At 41.2% G+C, this 7,665-nt stretch overlaps 1 non-coding gene across 1 annotated transcript; it reads left to right on the top strand.

Annotated features, from left to right (window-relative positions):
- Positions 1 to 6,737: 6,737 nt before the first annotated feature.
- Positions 6,738 to 6,843, top strand: LOC141593846 (small nucleolar RNA R71). Its single transcript, XR_012521905.1, has one exon. It is a non-coding gene; the product is annotated as a small nucleolar RNA R71 (small nucleolar RNA).
- The last annotated feature ends 822 nt before the right edge of the window (positions 6,844 to 7,665 follow it).

The following is a 7,665-nucleotide window of genomic DNA, read 5'->3' as shown; positions in this document are numbered from 1 at the left end:
GAGACTAAAATAAGTGGTGGAAATGTGAGTAACTTAACCCTCAATGTGTTTGATGGCTGGTGTGTGCCACCAATAGCCATACTCATAAAGGTGGTAGGGTTTGGATGTTGTGGCAACCCCAATTGTTTGATGTGCAAATTCAGAGCTACAACCCTCAGTTTATTCATGCAAAAATTACAGTTATAGTAACAGGAAGAGCTTCTTCTATACTCTGGTTTATGCATTCAATGATGGCAAAGACAGACTAGATTTGTGGAGATGTTTGAAAGATTTTGCCCAGACATGCAGTGGCCCTTGGGCTTTAGCTGGGGATTTTAATACTGTTCTACATCCTGATGAGAGGCTAGGAGGGCAGACTAGGGATGCTGATATGGAAGATTTTCTAGATTGTTTGACTACTTGTGGGATGATTGATATTCAGGCTACTGGTGCCTTCTTTACTTGGACAAATAAGCAGGATGCTGAGCACAGGAAGTACAGTAGGTTGGATAGATTTTTAGTTAATGGTGCTTGGATGGATGTTTTTCCAGAAATGATTGGACATTTTCACCCTGAAGGGCTGTTTGACCATAACCCTTGTGTTGTGTCAAACAAGAATCTAGTTGTCATCACCAATAAAAGCTTCAAGTACTTCAATATGTGGGGACAGGCAACAGAGTTTCTGGCTAGGGTTAAGGATGTATGGGATAGACCAATTAATGGTACCAAAATGTTCTATATTGTCAAGAAGCTTAAAGGATTAAAGGCTGTCTTAAAGGAGCTTAATAAAGAGTGCTATTCTGATATTGAAATTCAAACTGGAGAAGCACAGCAGGTGTTGGCAGCTATACAAGCTCAACTTATTGATGACCCTATGAACCAAGCTGCTATTACTCAAGAAAAGGAAGCTATAGGGAAACTCAGAGAACTAACTCAAGCTAGAGATAGTTTTCTACAGCAAAAAGCTAAGTCTAAGTGGCTAGAGGAGGGAGATGCCAACACAGCCTATTTTCATGGCATGATCAGGAAAAGATGTATGAGAAATACTATCATTCAGATTGAAGATGCACAAGGGAAAGAATGCAACACAACTCTTAGCATTCAGTCAGCATTCCTGGAGTATTATACTGGGCTTTTAGGCAGTAGAAGAGATACTGATAATGTGAGACATGCTGTACTGGGGTTTGGTAAGCACTGCACAGATGAGCACATTGCTATCCTAAATAAGCCTGTGCTTTTTGAGGAGGTAAAACATGTTGTATTCTCTATTCCTATTGATAAAGCTCCAGGCCCAGATGGTTACACAAGTGGTTTTTATAGGGACTCTTGGGACTTGATTGGGAATGATGTTGTTCAGGCCGTGCAGGAGTTCTTTTCTACTTGTCAGTTGTTGACTCAATTGAATGCCACTAATATAAGCCTGATCCCAAAATGTGAGAGACCAAAATCAGTTAAGCAATTCAGACCTATTGCTTGTTGTAATGTGCTTTACAAGATTATCTCCAAACTTATATGCAATAGGCTAGCACTAGTCTTACCTGACATTATTCATGAAAGTCAAGGTGCTTTTGTACAAGGGAGATCTATAATTGAGAATGTGCTGATATGTCAAGACATTATGCATCAATATTCCAAAAAAGGGGTTTCTCCTAGATGTTTATTTAAGATTGACTTGCAAAAGGCTTATGATACTGTTGAATGGGATTTTGTGGAACAATTGTTGATTGGTTTGAGGTTTCCTATCAAGTTTGTTGAGCTCCTGATGGCATGCATAACCACTAGTTCCTATACATTGGTTCTAAATGGCAATAATTTTGGGTACTTCCAGGGTAAGAGAGGGCTAAGACAGGGAGATCCAGTGTCTCCTCTCATATTTACTATATGTATGGACTACCTGACAAGGCTTATTGCCTTTGCTACTACTAGATGGCCTTTTCACTATCATCCATTATGCAAATCTATTAAGCTTACTCACCTCATGTTTGCTGATGACTTGTTGATGTTCTGCAAAGGAGATGCTCCCTCAATTCTGCTCCTGATGAAAGCCTTCATTTCATTCTCTAATGCTTCAGGCCTACAAATGAACAATACCAAGTCAGAAATCTTCTTTAATGGCACGAAGGAGGAACTTAAACATGATATTCTTTCAGTCACAGGTTTCCAGGAAGGACAAATGCCATTTAGATATCTGGGAGTCCCCATTCAGCCTGGCAAGATTTCTAAAAAAGAATGTAGTAGCCTTGTAGAAAAAATGGTGACAAGAATTCGAAGTATTGGGGCAAAAAAACTCTCTTATGCTGGTAGGGTTATCCTTATCAACTCTGTGCTTAATACTTTGTATAATTACTGGGCTGCCATGTTTGTCATTCCAAAGGCTGTCATTAAGAAGGTTGAGGCCATATGCAGGAATTTCCTATGGGATAGTAATGCTGAGTATCACAGAGTCCCATTGGTGGGATGGGACAGAGTCACTTTGGCTAAATATGCAGGGGGACTGGGAATTAAGAAAGCAGGAATCTGGAATATTGCTTCTGTAGGAAAATTGGTTAATTGGATTTATACGAAGTCTGATAGACTTTGGATCAAATGGGTTGACAACATATATCTTAAGGGGGGTGACTGGCATGAATACACACCTTTATCTGACTCTATTTGGACTTGGAAGAGTATTTGCAAGGTGAAGGAGAAGCTGAAACTTGGGTTCACTGACAATTGTTGGACTCCTCATCCGAAAGGGTATACAATCAGTAATGGATATGAATGGTTGATGGGACCTTGTCCTAGAAAAAATTGGGCGACAATATCTTGGAATGTTCCTAAACACTCATTTATTACATGGCTAATCATGCAGGAAGGTATCAATACTAAAGTAAAACTGAATGCCTATGGGTTATGTCAAGATGACAGATGCATCCTTTTTGAATCACACTCTGAAACGATTGAACATTTGTTCAATGAATGTGAATTCAGCTGTAAAGTTCAGAAATGTGTGGAAGATTGGATTGGTCATCCGATTCCTACCATTAATGGTCTTTTGAGTGCTAATCGAAACAATATGAAATGGAAAATCTTAGCAATGATTATCACAGCTTACAGATACCTGATGTGGGCACAAAGAAATCGAGCTCGAATTGAGCTGAGCGTGATGAGGCCGGAAAAAATTGCTGCTGGGCTGAAGATGATGATTCAGACGCAAATCCGAAGCAAATGTGTGATGAGGAAGGATATGACGGAGCAGGAGATCAGAAGTCGTTTGGGATTCTTTTGATTGTCAGTTTGATGTAGCCTTGTTTTTGTTTGTTGTCTTATTTGCTTTAGAGTCAGCTGTAATTGGGGAAAGTCTTTTTTGATATATAAATATACATACTCACATTTCACCAAAAAAAAGCGATAGGGGAAGGGTAGCATATGACAGAAGCAGCAAATTAAGAAACAATTGAGGCCAATGAGGCCTAACCAGCAGTAAAGACCCTATAATAGTCGAAAATTTCGACTGAAATTACCCTTAATCGCAAATTTCACCAAAAATTAAAATTAAACATGTGAATCATCAATGAGGTATGGTATTAAGCATCAAGTAAGACAAATTAAGCTTTGAATCAAAACAAAAGTCGAAAAATTCGACCCAAAATGAATTTCGAGACCCTAGTTCCTAATTCACTTCAAGAAAGGCAAAATTAATGAAATTAAAATGCAAGGAAGTGTAGGAATTACTTACTTTATGCTAAATAACCTACAAAGAGCAATTAATCGACAATCAACAAGCAACAATGGCAATTTTTGATCGAAAAACCGTGAAACCCTAAAATCCTCAATTGACCGTGTAAAGAAATAATAATCAAGGGGAAAATAGAGGGCAATGGACGATTAATTAGCAAGGAAAAAAATGTAGGTGGCGGATTTGGTAAATGGGCAAGAAAAATGGAGGATTTGGGGGTTTTTTTGATCGCAAATAAGGGGGAAATGGGCGATATAATGAAGAAGTAATGAAATAACAAAATAAAGAAAGGAGTTAAAGAGACTCCCTGCGTGTAATTTCTAATTTCACTCGATCGAGTGGTTTAGAACTGCTCGATCGAGAACTTCTTGTATTCATCTACTCGATCGAGTAAAAAGTTACTCGATCGAGAACTCCCCTTTTCAGCTTTTGTCGATCGAGTAACTGGAAACCATTCGATCGAACAAATTCCACTCGATCGAGTACAAAAAGTACTCGATCGAGCTGTTTTCCTCGTGTAAGCTCTTGAATTTGCGTATAATTCCCCAAACCTGCATAAAAACACTCGCAAAAATATCCCAAAATACCAAATACGAATAGTAACAGTCTATAGTCTTCTAATCTATGCTAAAAATGTCTAAATTCTAATTGTCCTAATTAAAAGCAATAAACAAGTCTAAAAGAAATTAAAAATTGTTTATACAAATTGTTACACGGGGCATTTCCCCGCTCACTTCTCAAAGCCATTCAGTAGCCCCTTCGGAGGGCTCCTGACTGGAGGACGTCACCTCAGCAACATTGATCGTCCTCTTCAATTTACATGAGCTCGAACTTGAATCGTTAGGAGGAGAATAGTTGACGTCCACATACGCGCGAACTTTTCTCGTCCTTACTCCTTTCTCACCAGCTTTAACATCATCACTCCCACTTTGACTGACATTAATTGCACAATTCTTATTGACAGCTCCTGCATTATCTTCATCTGTACCTGCAGCAAGGAAAACAGACGAACTTTCCGCCTTTTTGCTCTCAAACTGAGACGGAGGGGTCACGATAGCAGCACAATGTTCCAAATCTTCATTTGGAGTGTCAATAGGAGGGTAAATAGAAGAGAGGGCATTGCAAGGCTGAGCTTGCATGGGAGCCCTTCAGAACTTAGACTAATGGAATATCAACTCCTCGTCCCCAACCTGAAAAGTCAATGTCTTGCCCCTGACGTCTATCACTGCACGGGCGTAAATAAAAATGGTCTCCCTAAAATGATAGGGGTATGGGTATCTTCGGGGATGTCAAGTACAACGAAGTCAACGGGAATAAAGAACCTTCCGATCTTAACAGGTATGTCTTCTATGACACCTAGGGGCCGTGATGTACTACGGTCGGCCATCTGAACAGTCATATTTGTGCAATTAAACTTGGTCAAACCAAGTCTCTTAGCCAAAGACAGCGGTAAGACACTCACGCTAGCGCCAAGATCGCATAATGCGTTATCAATCAAGTGGGTACCAATATGACACGGAGTTGAAAAACTACCCGGGTCTGACTGTTAGGAGGTAACGTATTCTGAACTAGGGCCGTCCCTACCTCGGTCAAAGCTACCGTCTCATGATCATTAATGTGCCTCTTACGCGATAAAATTTCTTTCATAAATTTAAGGTAAGAGGGTACCTGTGTCAGCAGTTCGGCGAATGGCACAGTGACTTGCAAGCTTTTCAGGAGTTCGGGAAATTTGCCGAACTGTTGATTAGCCTTAGTACTCTGCAAACGCCTCGGGAAGGGCACCGTGATGGGTATCTCGAGTCCCTTGTTCCTCTCTTCCAATGTATCAGCCAGATCAAGCTCCAAATCCTTCGAACGAGACTTCTTTTCTCTCGAACGAGGTCTTTCAGGCGATATTTCACTCGATCGAGCACTAGCAGGCTCTCGATCGAGCTGTTCTTTATCAGCATTACTCGATCGACCAAAAATATCATTCGATCGAGCTGATTCTTCAACAAATTCACTCGATCGAGCAGTTTTATTTACTCGATCGAGCTCTTTTTTTTCCTGTTCACTCGATCGAGTAGAAATTCCACTCGATCGAGTACTTTCCTCAGCATTTTTATTCGATCGACCCCCAGAAATCAGTTAATCCAGTACTTTCTTTGTCGTCAGCTCCTTTTCTTCAACAGAACACTGTTCATCAGCAGCAATTTCCTTTCCCGGGTCTGATTTCGATCCTTCATAAGAATAAACGCTCCTCAAATTAATTAAATTCACCGTCTCATGTGGATTTTTATCGGCTTGTGACGGTAAATGTCCCGATTTCCTTGTGGACTGGTTCGCGGCTAGCTGGGCAACTTGAGTTTCAAGTGCCTTGATAGATGCATCTTTTTGTTGATCCCTTAGCTGCCACTGCTTTGTCAAAGACTGCAACATCGTCTTCAAGTCACCTATCTCACTTACCCCACCAGAAGATGATGCACCTTGATTAGGTGTAGGAAAGGAAGGAGGCTTCTAAAAGCCTTGTTGAGCCTTATGAGGAGGGACATATGGCTGCTGCTACTGCGGAGGAGGGGTAGGATTGAGCACATTTTGACTTGTCCACCTCAAATTGGGATGGGCTGCCCCTTGGTTATTATAATAGGAACCCCCTCCTTGTCTGTATTGTTGAAAAGTAAGGACCTATTCCTTCTCTGTAAGACAACCAATAGCAGTGTGACCGTCGTTGCTCCCACACCTCTCACATGTGACAATCTCCCCTCTAGTGAGCAAATGGACCGTCTGAGGCTCCCCAGGAGAATGTAACTCCAACTTATCAAACCTAGCATTCATGGCTTCCAGCTGAGCCACAACTTGCTTATCGACTGCATGAACTGTTCTAATACCATCCCTCGGGTTTCAATACTCAGCACAGTGGGTCGCCATCTCTTTAATAAGAGCCTATCCCTTATCATCGTCAGTGTTCTTTTGGAATCTTCCGTTAGATGATGCATCAAGTATGGCTCTGTGATCATCGTATAGCCCATTGTAGAACTGATTGGACAGAAACCACGGATAAAAACCATGGTGAGGAAGAGACCTCACCAACCTCTTGAAACGGCACCATGCTTCATAGAAATTTTCATCAGGTGCCTGTTTGAAACTGGTAATCTTGGCCCTCAGCTGATTAGTGCGCTGCGGAGGGAAATATCTCTTATAAAAAGCAAGAGCAAGGGTCTCCCAGTCTGTGAACCCCGCGGCCGTGCGGTCCAAATCAGTCAGCCACTCCATGGCTGAGTCAGTCAAATAAAAAGGAAACAACACCTCCTTAATCTTGTCTTGAGTTACCCCCTTTGTGGCAGGGACAGTAGAACAATAATCCATAAAGACCTCCATATGCTTCCTCGGGTCTTCACCTGCCATACCTCTAAAGAGATTTCTCTCTACCAGATTGATATATGACGGACGGATGTCAAATGTATTCCCATCCTCAGTCTGGAGGTTGAAACCTTTTGGAATAGATGATGCTTTAGGCTCCGAATGACTAGCAATGTTCGGCATCTTTACTAGTTGGTTTACAGAACTGAAAATATCTTCTTCAAAAGACGGGTTTTTTGTAAATAGGAAATGCTGAAGTTCTGGTTCGAAAGTACTCAAGACTTCCTTTCGTGATTCTCTTTGCAGACGGAGTCTATGCCTGAACAGTCTCTCTTGCTCAAAATCAGCTGAAACTAACTCCAACCTGTTTGACCTGGGCATACACAACACTGAAAGAAAATAAATAAGAACTGTCTAAAGGAACGGAAATTCCCTGAGACGGATAAAATAAACGAAACAGAGACAGATAGGGCAATTGCCTCCCCGGCAACAGCGCCAAAATTTGACAGGGCTGTCGTATACCTATAAAAAATAACTAACTAAACTAACTATATAGCCAGGGAAGTCAGGTCGATCTCCTCAAGGAGGCAAGATATCTGTAAGTGTAACACCCGCGAATTTCTCATTTT

The sequence above is a fragment of the Silene latifolia genome, chromosome 7, assembly GCF_048544455.1.
Source record: "Silene latifolia isolate original U9 population chromosome 7, ASM4854445v1, whole genome shotgun sequence".
NCBI lineage: Eukaryota > Viridiplantae > Streptophyta > Magnoliopsida > Caryophyllales > Caryophyllaceae > Silene > Silene latifolia.
Note: the sequence above shows the minus strand (reverse complement) of the source record. Positions and strands in the feature narration are given on the sequence as shown.